This window comes from Pelophylax lessonae (assembly GCF_965119305.1).
Source record: "Pelophylax lessonae genome assembly, chromosome: 13".
NCBI classification, from domain to species: domain Eukaryota; kingdom Metazoa; phylum Chordata; class Amphibia; order Anura; family Ranidae; genus Pelophylax; species Pelophylax lessonae.
Genome location: NC_138780.1, coordinates 113,656,871 through 113,670,465, shown reverse-complemented (window position 1 = coordinate 113,670,465; position 13,595 = coordinate 113,656,871). Strand labels below are relative to the sequence as shown.

The following is a 13,595-nucleotide window of genomic DNA, read 5'->3' as shown; positions in this document are numbered from 1 at the left end:
CTGTCACCCTGTGGTGGGTGGCTGGCTTGCTGTCACCCTGTGGTGGGTGGCTGGCTTGCTGCCACCCTGTGGTGGATGGCTGGCTGACACCCTGTGGTGGTGGGTGGCTGGCTGACACCCTGTGGTGGTGGGTGGCTGACACCCTGTGGTGGTGGGTGGCTGGTACCCTGCGGTGGGTGGCTGGCTGTCTGGCACCCTGTGGTATGTGGCTGGCACCCTGCGGTGGGTTGCTGGCTGGCTGGCACCCTGTGGTGGGTGGCTGGCACAGGGGCTGTGGGTGGCTGGCTGGTACAGTGCCTGTGGGTGGCTGGCTGGCACCGGGCTGCTGTGGGTGGGTGTATGGCTGTGTTATACACTCCCGACTCAAGACGAGGCTGTCCAAGGTGAGGGAGGCGGCCTAAGAAGGCAGAAGGTTAGGCCTAGTGCGCGGAGGGGCATGGCGCAACATACGCAATGACGTCACGACAATATCGGCAAGTTCCGGGGCCAATACTGATATATCGGGAAAAGTGAATATCGGCCCTCCGATAATCAGTCGATCCCTACCCTGAACAAAGCACACCCCTGAACTCTGTACAAAGTGCACCCCTAAACCCTGCACAAAGCGCACCCCTGAACCCTGCACTCTGTACTAAGCACCCCCCTGCACTCTTTACGAAGCGCCCCCCTGCACAAAGCTCACCTCTGAACCCTGCACTCTGTATGAAGCACACCCATGAACCCTACACTCTGTATATACAGCAACACCTGGAACTGCACTCTGTACGAAGCGCACCCCTAAAAGCTGCACAAAGCGTATTGCTGAACCCTGCACTCTGTACAAAGCGCCCCCCCTAAACCCTGCACAAAGCGCACCCCTGAACTCTGTATGAAGCACACCCCTGAATCCTGCACTCTGTATGAAGCACACCCCTGAACCCTGCGCTCTGTGGATAACGCACCCCTGGAACTGCACTCTGTAAATAGCGCACTCTTGAACTCTGCATGAAGCACACCCCTGAACCCTGCATGCAGTGCACCCTTGAACCCTGCACTCTGTACATAAGGCACCCCTGGAACTGAACTCTGTACATAGCACACCTCTGAGCTCTGTATGTAGCACACTCCTGAACTGTCTGCACATATCTCTTCCCAGATACAACAGGTCACTGGCCCTTTGAGGGCAACCACGTATACGACACCTCACTCCATTACACCAGGAAATCAGTATTCCTCTTTATATATATATTACATGTTCTACACCCCCCGGGGAACACACATTAGAACCCCTCCATCATCTCTCAGTATGACAATACAGAATACATTGTACACGGAACCAGCACAGCTGAGCTTTGTTCCTCCCGAGCCCAGACCCCGCCCTCTCCCGCAGACGTCACTTCCTGTCCCTCTCCTCCAGTATTCACCGATCGGATCCCGGAAAAGAGCGGAGGGGAAGGTCTGGGGCCTGCTACCGGAGACACGGCGACCGAGGAGGACATTGTGACAGGGAGGGGAGCCCTGGGAGCAGCCGGTGAGTGTGTGTCTGGACGGGTAGGTGGGGTACGAGGGCCAGGAAGAGGTGACTACAGAGAGCCCGGAACTCCGTGTACACCATAGGGGGCTGTGCTGTCCCCTCATAGGAGGTGGGCGGACAATTCATTCACCCTTATCGCATGTAATATTTATGTTCTGTAGGAAGTATTACACCCGATATTTTATCTGTCAGTTCACTGCCGTTAAATAGCAAATATGTTGTAATTACAGGTGATAAACTTCACAAAGAATGCAATATCACCGCAAAGTCATAAAAACAACAAAGAATACAATTTCTGATTATCTGCTGGTGTATTTACCACTTCCTGTCCAGCCAGTGTATATACAGTATATATATATATATATATATATATATATATATATATGTGGCTGGACGGGAGCAGCTCTGTAGCAAGTGAATGTACCCATACGTCGTCCTGCATTGGTTGCTTGTGTGCGCTCTCTAGAGCCAGCAGCAGCGAGATCTGTGACCGATAATGTCCACCGGACACAGCATAACACCGATCGTTCTGATTGGCCCTGATACCATGTGATTACTATGAGCAGTCAGAGCGATCACAGGTACAGTGGAAGACAAGGCTGTCTTTGTTTACAACTGTAAACAAAGTGTGATCTCTGTGATTGGTCATAGTAATTACATGGCACCAGGGCCAATCACAGAAGCCATGTATCATGTGATAGCGGTGAGTAATGAGAGTATCACAGTTATCATTACTGTAATAAGAAATCACAATGTAAAGAAAAAGAAATCCTGATCACCTGCCCAGAGCAGTACACTATGGTAACCGTATGTAATATACATTTATAATTTTATCTTTATTTGTACATACCATCACCAATGTCCCTGATCACCACCACACCAGTCCCTGATCACAGCCCCACCAATTACAGCGTCCCCGATCACGGCCCCAACAGTGTCCCTGATCACAGCCGCACCAATTACAGTGTCCCTGATCACAGCCTCAACAGTGTACATGATCACAGCCCCACCAATTACAGCGTCCCTGATCACGGCCCTTTAACAGTGTCCATGATCACAGCTGCACCAATTACAGTGTCCCTGATCACAGCCTCAACAGTGTACATGATCACAGCTGCACCAATTACAGTGTCCCCGATCACGGCCCTTTAACAGTGTCCCTGATCACAGCTGCACCAATTACAGTGTCCCTGATCACAGCCTCAACAGTGTACATGATCACAGCTGCACCAATTACAGTGTCCCCGATCACAGCCTCAACAGTGTCCATGATCACAGCTGCACCAATTACAGTGTCCCCAATCACGGCCCTTTAACAGGGTCCATGATCACAGCTGCACCAATTACAGTGTCCCCGATCACGGCCCTTTAACAGTGTCCCTGATCACAGCTGCACCAATTACAGTGTCCCCGATCACAGCCTCAACAGTGTCCATGATCACAGCTGCACCAATTACAGTGTCCCCGATCACGGCCCTTTAACAGGGTCCATGATCACAGCTGCACCAATTACAGTGTCCCCGATCACGGCCCTTTAACAGTGTCCCTGATCACAGCTGCACCAATTACAGTGTCCCCGATCACGGCCTCAACAGTGTCCATAATCACAGCCGCACCAATTGCAGTGTTCCCCAATCACGGCCTCAACAGTGTCCATGATCACAGCCGCACCAGTTAAAGTGTCCACGTTCACGGCTGCACCGGTATCCCCGATTGCGCCTGAGCTGGTCCCAGTGCTCCTGAACATTATTAGAAGCGCAATTTATACTCTTAGCCTGAAGGAGCTCCTTGGATATTGGGCCCCTCAGTATGACTAGACTGTAAAAAAAAAATCTCACACGTGGTATTCCCATACTCAGGAGGAGTAAGTAGCAGAATGTGTTTTGAGGTGTAATTCTAAGTATGTCTATGCTGTGTGCTAGAAATATCTTATTGACAACTTTTGTGTTTAAAAAAAAAAAAAAAAAATTTATTTCCTGAAATTTCCAATATGTGCTTTAAAAAAATTACATTTTCAAAAGACTCCCTATGCTTTTCAGAAAATGGCTTGGAGTCTTTCTCTCCAAAATGGGTAATGTGGGTGTTTCCATTGTCCCTGTGCTCCAGGGTCTTTTAAAATATTGATAGATAGTCAGGAAATTAGATGTGTAATTCATGCCCCTAGAATGCCTCAAGGTGCTCCCAGGATTTTGGGTCTCTTTATGCGGCTAGGCTGTGAAAAGTCTCACACGTGTTAGCCCCATACTTGGGAGCGCAGTAGAATGTGTTTTGGGGTGTAATTGTAAGTAGGCAAATGATGTGTGTGTGAAACAAAATGTTAAAATGACAACTTTGTGAAAAAAAATATATATATTTTTTTTTAAGTAATACTTAACCCATAACAGTAAAATCAGTCTGTATGCAGTAAAACATGCTTTACTAACCTAAGGGGTTATTCCTCCGCATGTAAAAAAGGCTGTTTAATCCTGTCTTCTCTGGCCCTCCCCTTCTTCCACAGTCCCCAATCTGTCCGCTGATAGAACAGAGCATTTGCGGACACTCTGCACATGCTCACTTTGGTGTGTGATGCTAAATTTATTGTTTTTTCCTGTAAGAGTGCATGTGGTTGGCACAGGGCCAATTAGCACTGTCCAGACAGAGGGTCAGGGGTCCTGCAGCCTCAGAGGAGGATGAAAACTACTCCTACAAGTTTTAAGCAGAAACTGATAGAAGTCACAAGATTGCTATATACTGCTGAGAGAAAGGTATTTAGCAGTTTTTATTTACTAAAATGATTGCATTTCTATGTTCTGTGTACTGTGAGAGACCAGATATAGTGAACGCAGGGTCTTGGGTATAGTAACACTTGATTTTCCAAACAATTGTGCCAAAAAATTTACACCATGCCTCCTATTAAATACCTTGGATTGCCGGCTTTTTGAAAAGGGGTAATATGCTGGGTTATTTGTACTGGCCTGGCATTTTAGGGCCTCAAGAAATGAGATGAGCTATCAGTCAGGGATTTCTGGCTAACAGGTGAATGTGAACAAAGGGGTGGCTAAGATCGATGTCTTAAAAAAAAAAAAAAAAAAAAAAAAATTCCAGACCTTATCTGAGCATGCAGCCTGGCAAGCCTTTATATACATGAATGTGCATTTTTTTTTTTTTTATGTACTGATGCAAGTCCACGTCAGTCATGGTGAACAACACCCGCCCTTTTTCCTTCTCACATACTGGTATAAGGGGAGAGGGACCCTCACCAAAAAAGAAAGTGTGAAGTCCTTCATCAGTTTAATACCTGAAGGCTCTCCATGCTGTTTTTCCTCTACACTGTCCCCGCCCCTTTGTTTACTTTCATCTGTTTACAAGCTGACAGCTGAATGAGCCAGATAAAGATGATTATTGTTCTTAGGATGCCAGTGGGTTGAAAAATTAACTTTTTTTTTTTTTTGTGATTTTCCTGGCTCTGAAAAAAATGTCACAAAAGTTCATGCAGTATATATCTTAGTGAATCAACCCCTCGTGCTCCCGCACAGGAGACTGTGTGCTATCTGTGCACCAACCGCCCTCCCAGTGGTTGAAGATTTCTCGTGTAGATTTAGTACACAGACAGTGTTATGAGATTTTATTGTGCAGTTGGTCTCGGAATGTAGGTGAGGAGCTGCAGGTATATTCATCAGCTTTGAGGTTGTGTTGACTGTATGGGGAGTGCTGTATTGTGGTGTGTTGTCTGGATGCAGAATGCCATTATATAGTATAATGTTTGTATGTGGAGTCCCGTATGGTGGTGTGTTGTCTGGGTGCGGAGTTCTATGCTGTGGTGTGTTGTCTGTGCTCCCCATTCTTTCTTTACATGATTTAGTAATATACATGAATTCAGATCACCAAACTCTGACTAGTCTCACATGGGTGTGTGCTCCTAGAGCTATTCTATCATAAAGGATAATATTGGTGACCGGTACTCCTTTATGTAGATGACAGCTTTTTTACCTGCTGTTTTGTGGGGATAAAATACCAGGCCTTGGAAATATTATTGGAAATACTGTTCTCCTATTGCACTTTCGTTGCTAAGCGACAATTGCAGTCAATGAAAGGTCCAGATTGCTAAAATTCCAATCCATTTGTGGGTCAGTCACTGAACAATTAAAGCTAAACTCCAGGAATGATCTGAAATATTTTCTTGTATTGGTCCAGCTTGGCATAGTATAGCGGTGCACCGAAATTAAAATTCTGGGCAGAAACCGAAAATTCAGAATGCACTTGGCAAAAAAACAAAATGGACAGTTAAAAAAGAAAAAAATATATATATATTAGATATAGAGAGAGATAATATATGTATTCAACTTTTTAATTAATGGTTTTTGAAGCTCTTTTGCGTTAAAGAAAGCGCAAGAAAAGCTCAAGAAAAATGCATCACTTTAAATTCTATGTATGTCTTCACACTGGACCATTGCAGTGTAAGGCCCCTTTCACACAGGCAGACCGTTCAAATCTGCCTGTCAGTTTTTTTTGGCACATCTGAACGATCACCCCATGCATCTCTATGGGACATGTCTGCTGACATCCGATCCGTCAAATCTGGACGGATGGAAACCCTATTTTCCATCCGGCTAGCGGATTGGACGAGATGGGATCGGATGAGAACGGACAGATGGTCCATTCCCATCCAATTCCCCCATAGAGATGCATGGGGACCTGACAGCTGTGTCTCTGCACACAGCGCGGAGACACAACTGTCCTTCTGCTCAGCGGGGGATCGATGGATCGATCCCCCGCTGAGATAAACGTAAAGTGTGAAAGGGCCCTTACACGCCGCCTCATTCAAATGCATTGGAAATGGGGCGAAAACGCATAAAAACAACGCACCTGTATTGTGTTTGTGATGTGTTTTTTGGGTCACTTGACCTATAAAATTCATGGCAAAATCGTGTGCATTTTTAGTGGCCAGTATCAGCAACCCAACACATCTTTGTAACTTGCATGCCAAAATGCTTTGGCACGGTTTTAAAAACTTAATTTGTGCAATTTTTTTTTCTTAAGTCCTCTTTCAGAGCAGCATTGGGAAAAGTCTTCTCCCACCTAGAAACAGGAAACCCATCATCCATCATTATAATAAAGAGCAACATACTCCTAAGCCTCAGTTTTATGTTTTTCCCCTGGACCAACAGGAGCCATTGGATGTTTTACACCAATCTTTCAGGCTGACGTTAGTTGCAGTCTTCCCTGTTCGGCTGCCTATCCCACTGTTTTTTGTTTTGTTTTTTGGTTGTATGTCTAGACAGGGTACATGGGAGAAAAAAGGTCAATTTTTATACATTCTGCTTGGGTTTTTCTATGGTAAGCCCGGAGTTTCCCTTCCACCAGGAAGGCCACAACTATTTCCACAGTGGTGTTGTATTTAAAGCAGATCCCTTATGGTAGTTCCCTGGAAATCTCTGCTGCTTTCTGAGCTGAGATTTCACCCCCGGGCCTTTACACTCAAGTACCAATGTGTGGGTTAGTGACTGATTGGCAGTCTAGTGATTTTTGAGTATTTTTTTTCTATAGTGATCAGAGGGCTCCTTCTTCTTTTTTTTTTTTCACCCGGACAAGGGTGTTATTTGTTTAGACCAGGGCTCAACAAATCCCAGGTCGCCATTTGTCTTTTGTCAGCCTATTCCCAGGCATGAGCAATGACTATTACCCAATGCACTGGACATATAGTTCCAGCGTGCTGCCGCATGGTTGACTAGTTCTGGGAAGGCATCTATTGACGTCCTCCCAGAATCCCGCCCCCCTGCTTGCCCCTGGAGACACAGCTGATCACATTTCTAGGTAAAGGGCCAAACACAGTGGCCCTTTACCATTTGATCAGCTGTGTCCAGTCACTTGACCAACAGGCTTGCAGGTTATCAGCAGTACTTTCCTCAGCGCTGCCACATTGTGATGAAAGGAGAGCTGGTAACAGGCAATTCTGACAGGCACATTTACACTGATTATCAGTGCAACCTCAATCAGTGCCCATCAGTGAAGAAAAAAATTACTTTTTTGCAGAATTAAGAAAACTTTTTTTTTTTTTAAATTGTCTTTTTATATTTAGCAAAAAAAGCCCAGTGGTGATGAAATGCCAACAAAAGAAAGCTCTATTTGTGTAAAAATGATGATTAAAATTTCATATGGGTACAGTGTTGCATAACCGCGCGATTGTCATTCAATGTATGACAACGCTAATAGCTGGAAACTGGCCTGGGCAGGAAGGGGGTGAAAGTGCCCAGTAGGCAAGTGGTTAACATCTTAAAAAAAAAAAAAAAAAAAAAAAAAAAACTTTAGCTCTGTTGCTTACCACCTTTTTGTTTTTTTACATACTGGCACCTCTGTGTATTCTACATGTGGAAACCTGTTTCTTTCATCTCTAAAGATGCACATCAGAGCTACATAAGAGAAAGTGTTTTGTCGCTGATGCTTTTTTAAAATAAAGAAAAAAACGGCTCCTAACTTTTTTTAGCTGCTTCCTAGATTCAAAGCAAATGTTTTGAGCACCATGATCCAAGTAGTTATTTGGGCACATCGGGAGTTGCTGTGGAAGGCATGCGTGCTGTATGTCATGGAATCTTACAATACTGTTTTTTCCCCGGTCTCTATTGTTTTCAGGAGTTAACCCGAGTCAGGGCTTAGGAATTGGTGATTTAATAAACCATTTCACTAATACCATGTGACATTATATATTGGAACTACCACCATCTAATTCTCCGGGGTCTCTGCTTTTGGAAAATCTTTACTGTTTTACCTAATCTTCAGTCGTAAAATGTTATATTTTTTTATTTATTTTATGTGTACAAAAACTGCTCTGGCAGCGAACGGATTAAAATGCAATGCAGTATGAGAATGAACACAGACTGAAGCTGTTAAGGGCATTAAATAGTTTTGCCCACCAGCAACCCTGTGTATCACTGATCAGCAGATGACATGTAAATATGTGGTACATGTGCTACCGATGTGTGCATTGCCTAAGAGAATCCTTGCCTGATCTCCACAGTACACACACACACACTATATGAGGGTTCTAAGTCCTCACACAGTAAGGTGCTAGGAATATGTTTCTGGCACAGATGGTGTAAGCGGTAGGAGGAGTTCCAGCAGTTCCTCTGCCTGGGGATGTCACTTCCTGGAGTTGATCAAAGACTATCGCTTCATAAAGGAAGGCATCCCTAGCATCCCCTTAGTTGTTCCTGTTCTGTTCTTGTCTTTGCATCCTCTCCTCTGACCTTTCTTTCCCTTTGTTTTGTAACGACACAAGACATCTGCCATAAGCGATGATATACTTAGTGCTCCCTAATTCCCCTGCATTGTGCGCTACTTTTTCCTTATTTATAGTATCGCCTGTTTGTTATTCTCATCCTCCTTCTACATGCATAACATCTAAATAAGATATTTGGCATCTTCATGGGATAGAAGGTATCCTTGTGACTTGGGGCATCATACAGTATTTCCTCAGATATATGACGGCTAAAAGATTTATTGGTTTTGGATAGCATGATCAAAGAGCTGAGTTGGGTGTTTTTTTTTATTTATTTTTTTATTGATATCGGAGTTCCTGTTGGGGATGTTTCCTCCTCTTCCTGTCCAGCAACAACACATAGAAAATCTCCCAACAAAGGCATCAGTACCAACCTGAGACTTTAAGTAGCAATTCACACTTAGAATTCTGATGTATGTTTTTTTTTTTTTTTTTTATATCCCTATTACCTTTTTCACTGAGGTTATCCACAGTAAATTCAGCATCCCTTCCCCACTCTTTTAAAGTCGTTGTAAACCGCATAATTTTTTATTTTTTAACCTGCATCACATATTAGCACATTATGAAATGCTTACTCTGGAAATAAGCCTTCCTGCACCGTGTTGTCAACACTTCCATCCCCACCTGGCCTTCCTTCACGTCCTCCGGCCGTCTGATTGGCCACACCGCGGTGACGTCACAGACTGCGGCACAGAGCTCTGAAGGGACGGCACGGGTATGCTGTCACTTCAGAGTACATGCGCTCATGACGTCTCCAGCTGCATGCAATGTGAATATCTCCCAAACCGTGCAGGTTTAGGAGATATTCACTGAACCTACAGGTAAGCCTTATTATAGGTTTACCTGTTGGTACAGATAGCAAAAAAGGGTTTACTTCCACGTTAAAAAAAAAAAAAAAAATACTTTGAGTTTGACTTTAAGAGCATGTCCTTAGCAAATTCAACTCACCCTCCACCTTCTGCAGGTGCTTTCTTTACTGAGATCCAAAGCCCACAGCCAATTCCTATGTCCGCTGCCCAGCTCTATGCAGTTGAACCTCATAGAAGTCCATGGCCGTTCCTTCCCCCTAGTGGCCAAGAGATGAAAATAGATGAGACCCTAAGACTTTTATGGGGCTCTGCTGCATGGGCAGGTGGCACAGGCTATGTATGTCAGGAAGGGTCCTTTCACAGGAGCTTTCCGCCTGGCGGACTTGGTTTTGCTCAGCAAGGGGTCGATCCCCGCTGAGCAGGCAGATGACCGATCTCTCTCCGCTCACTGTGCTGAGACGAACCTATAAGAGTCCTGCTCTCCTCTGTAGGAGATCGGATGAAAAATGACCGCCTGTCCATTTACATCTGATCCTCCAGACGGATGGAAAATAGGGTTACCATCCATCAGGATTTCACAGACCAAATTGGATTGGGTAGCAGCGAGTGGGCTAAGTATTAATCTGTGGAGGAGAAGGGTGGGGTCTTCTAGATCAGAGAGGGGGGGGGGGGGGATAAGTGTACTTTGTCCTAAAATGTGCTTATAATGAATTCCAGGTATGGTACATTTTCACAGTTGTTATGACTAAGGCATCATAGGTTGAAACATGTCAACTGATCTTATCAGCAGTTGTGTTCTGTGATTCCTAAATAAAGATGATGATCTTTTTAAGAGCAACTACCGGTGTGCGATCATCTTTTTACATAATGCAATCAGTTAAACGGCTGTGGATCGGGCACCTGGGAGCTCGTTTATTGGTGAGCTGTATGGGTAGTAGCACTGCTCCTTCTGTTTACATTTTCATAGTTACATTGGTCAAGTATGGAAGTTGAGAATCACTGTAGTGGACACAGCTACTTCAGAGATCTCCATTTGCTTCCAGGTCCTGGGCTGAGTGGCCGGCACTTAGGGCACAAAAGGTTAGCCGCTTGCCACATGTGCCATTGCGTTTTCTGTCTCCATGCACACTGGGCTTAAAAAAAAAAAAAAAGTTTGTTTAGGAGCGTTTAGCGTTTTTTTTTTTTTTTTTTTTTTTCTGTGCCTGAAAAACTGCTCTCGAAAACGTAAACCAGAAGGTGTTTTTTTTTTTTTTTTTTTTTTTTTTTACTGCCTTTTAAATGCTGAGTTGAAATGTCTCTAAACGTCCTAATGTGCATGGACATAGGATAACATTGAGCTGCCTGTACAGGGAAAGTGTTAAAATTCTCTAGAAGCTGCCATTTTTAAGCCCAGTGTACATGGACCCTTAGGGTTCTTTCACGCAATGCGATCCGTTCTCTGCTCAGCTGGGGATCGATCCGTAGATCCCTGCTGAGCAGGCGGATGACAGCTCCGTCTCTGCTCTGTGTGCAGAGACGGAGCTGTCAGATTCCCCGCTGTCCTCTGAGGAGATCAGATGAGAACGGACCGCCTGTCCGTTCTCATCTGATCCGCTGGACGGATGGAAAATAGGGTTTCCATGCGTCCGGATTTCACAGACAGGATAGGAATCGGATTGCAGTGGGTGTCAGCGAGATGTCTGGTCCGCCTGAAAAACTGACAGGCAGATCGGATCGCCCGTGTGAAAGGACCCTTATGCCTCGTACACACGCAACGATTATCGGCTGACCGAATGTCCGACTTTTGTCCAGAGTGGTGTTTTGTTGGTTAGAATGTGCCTGGACTGCACACGAATTTTCTCGGCCAACAAAAATCTACTTCAGAAGTGATGTCATGTGCTGGTTTACTTTCCGTGTGTTTTTTTTCTTCTCTGAGCATGCCCAGACTTGCTCATCAGATTTTTGTCTGCCGAAATCTGTACTAACTGACGGAAATTCGGCCGTTGTGTTGTTGGCCAACAAAAATTTTATAGTCTGCACACCAGATTTTTTTCGGCCGAAAAGTCTGAGTCGGTTGTCGGAAGCATCATACTAACAAGCCGAAGATCGGCCAATAATCGATGCGTGTGTACGGGGCATTAGAGTGAATGCAAACCATTCTCTGATTGGATGAAGTGGAGTGTGTGACATCACCACCTTGTCTCGAATGAATCCTGACCATATGGTTGGGATCCTTCCAGAGCCTGGACAGCTGACTCCAGGTCACAGCAATGCAAAAGTGAGTGCACTGCTGTGACTAACCAAAAAAAGTAAGGCTAAAAAAGCTTTGGTCATATTTCTCTATTAAAGATGCCCTTAGTATGCAATTCACAATCCATTCCTTTTCTAAATGGAAAATATGCCGTTTGGAAACTGTTGCATTTATAGCCCTGTTGTAGTTTCATTGTGATTGGTATCACCCATGACAGGCAGGATTGCACAAGAAACCTGCACAGCTAAAGGGATTCCAGGCTGCTTTCTTCCATTTTTACCACGGAGCAGACACGGAAAGACTGACGCCAGGGGGGCTGGCAGCTAAGGCACTGAAGCCAGGACTGACACCGGGGGAGCAGCGGGTAACCCCAAGACTAGCTGGTAAGTAGGGGGTCCCCTCTGTAGGCACTGTGAGGAGTAGATGACATGTATACAGTGATATGTATGGCTGGGGTGGGAAACAGGAAGTGTTGCTCCATCTTACATAGCTGTATTGTTTGTACAGGATAGTGCTGGGCTCTACTCGCCTGTATTGTCTGTCCAAATAGTCCTCAGCTTTATTGTCTGTATTCCATGAACTGTGCCAAATACACACAAGTATTGTCCATACCTGCTATGGAATGTGTTAGTACATTCTTACTACATAAACCCTTGTGTTCTCACTGTACTATAGATGTTTACAGTGTGCTGTATTAGTTTATTCTGTAAGAGAAACAATTCATTGTTGGCCTGCCTCCTGTAAGCTGTTATACTGTTGTTGGTCAGTGCTGGGATTGATCCCTTTTTGCTGTATGTGTGTATAAAGTTTCAGATTTTAGAACATACCATGGAAGTCCTGGTTTGTATGCGTAGTGTCTTACATAGAGAGCAGGCTGCACACAACGTTGTAGAGAATCTAGATCCCTCTATTTCACACAGGTGTAGGTACATGTAAGCCCAGGTCACATCTGTATGTGCATTACAGGAATACAGACTTCGGAAACCACATCAGCAATCCCAAACTTGTGAATATTTGAAGTTTAATAACAGCTCCGTCATGTAATGTTTGTTTTTGTACTTTCCTTAAAGTGTATGTTTAGCCAAACCTTCTTTTTCCCCTTGGATAGAGGAAAGGGGTTAGAATCCCTGTCAGGTTTCTGTTGCTGTCTGTGCTCTTCTTAGCAAGATTCTTCCTTTCTGTTTGGTGACCACTGTCAATGAAACAAAGTGATGGGAAAATCCTAAAGTCCAACACCTGTTCCAGGGACAACTGTCTTAAGGCCCGTACACACGTACCGATCGTCGGCATACAAACGTCGGCGGACGAAAGATCTGCCGATTGTACGCGTGTTAGTATGGTGCCTCCGACAGATGTCTGCGCACAATCCGCGGACAAAAGTCTTTCTTGCAAACATGAAAATTTTTGTCTGCGGACACCAGAACGGACGATTGTTCGCCTGTCAGTACAGAATTCGGCCGACAGACCGCAGATTTGCAAGACTGGGCATGCTCAGAAAATTAAAAACACAGGGAAAGTTAACCATTACATGACATCACTTCTGCAGTCAGCTGAAGTCTGCAGACAAAATTCTTGTGCTGTCCTTGTGCTGTCTTTGCACTTTTCAACAGACACCGACATCCCGGGGAGAAAAGACGAACATTTGTATGACGACGATCGGTACGTGTGTACGGGGCTTTAGAGTGATCCATAAACTTCAAACTCAGTTCGGTCATTGTTAGTATTTTTAGTTAAGTTTTGTGTTGTGTGGAGTGTTTTTATTATTATTTTATTTTTTTTTTTACTTCT

The 13,595-nt window shown here is 44.7% G+C and overlaps 1 protein-coding gene across 2 annotated transcripts in view; it reads left to right on the top strand.

Moving 5' to 3' along the window:
- The first annotated feature begins 1,375 nt into the window (after positions 1-1,375).
- The window catches only part of SUSD6 (sushi domain containing 6), an 88,373-nt gene continuing 76,153 nt past the window's right edge, over positions 1,376-13,595 (top strand). Inside the window, exon 1 of one of the 2 annotated variants that reach the window (XM_082275092.1) lies at positions 1,376-1,510. The gene's annotated coding sequence lies outside the window, so the exon portion shown is untranslated. Of the gene's footprint in view, positions 1,511-12,102; positions 12,191-13,595 lie in introns of those variants that run through there. The other variant, XM_082275093.1, reaches the window with a different exon arrangement.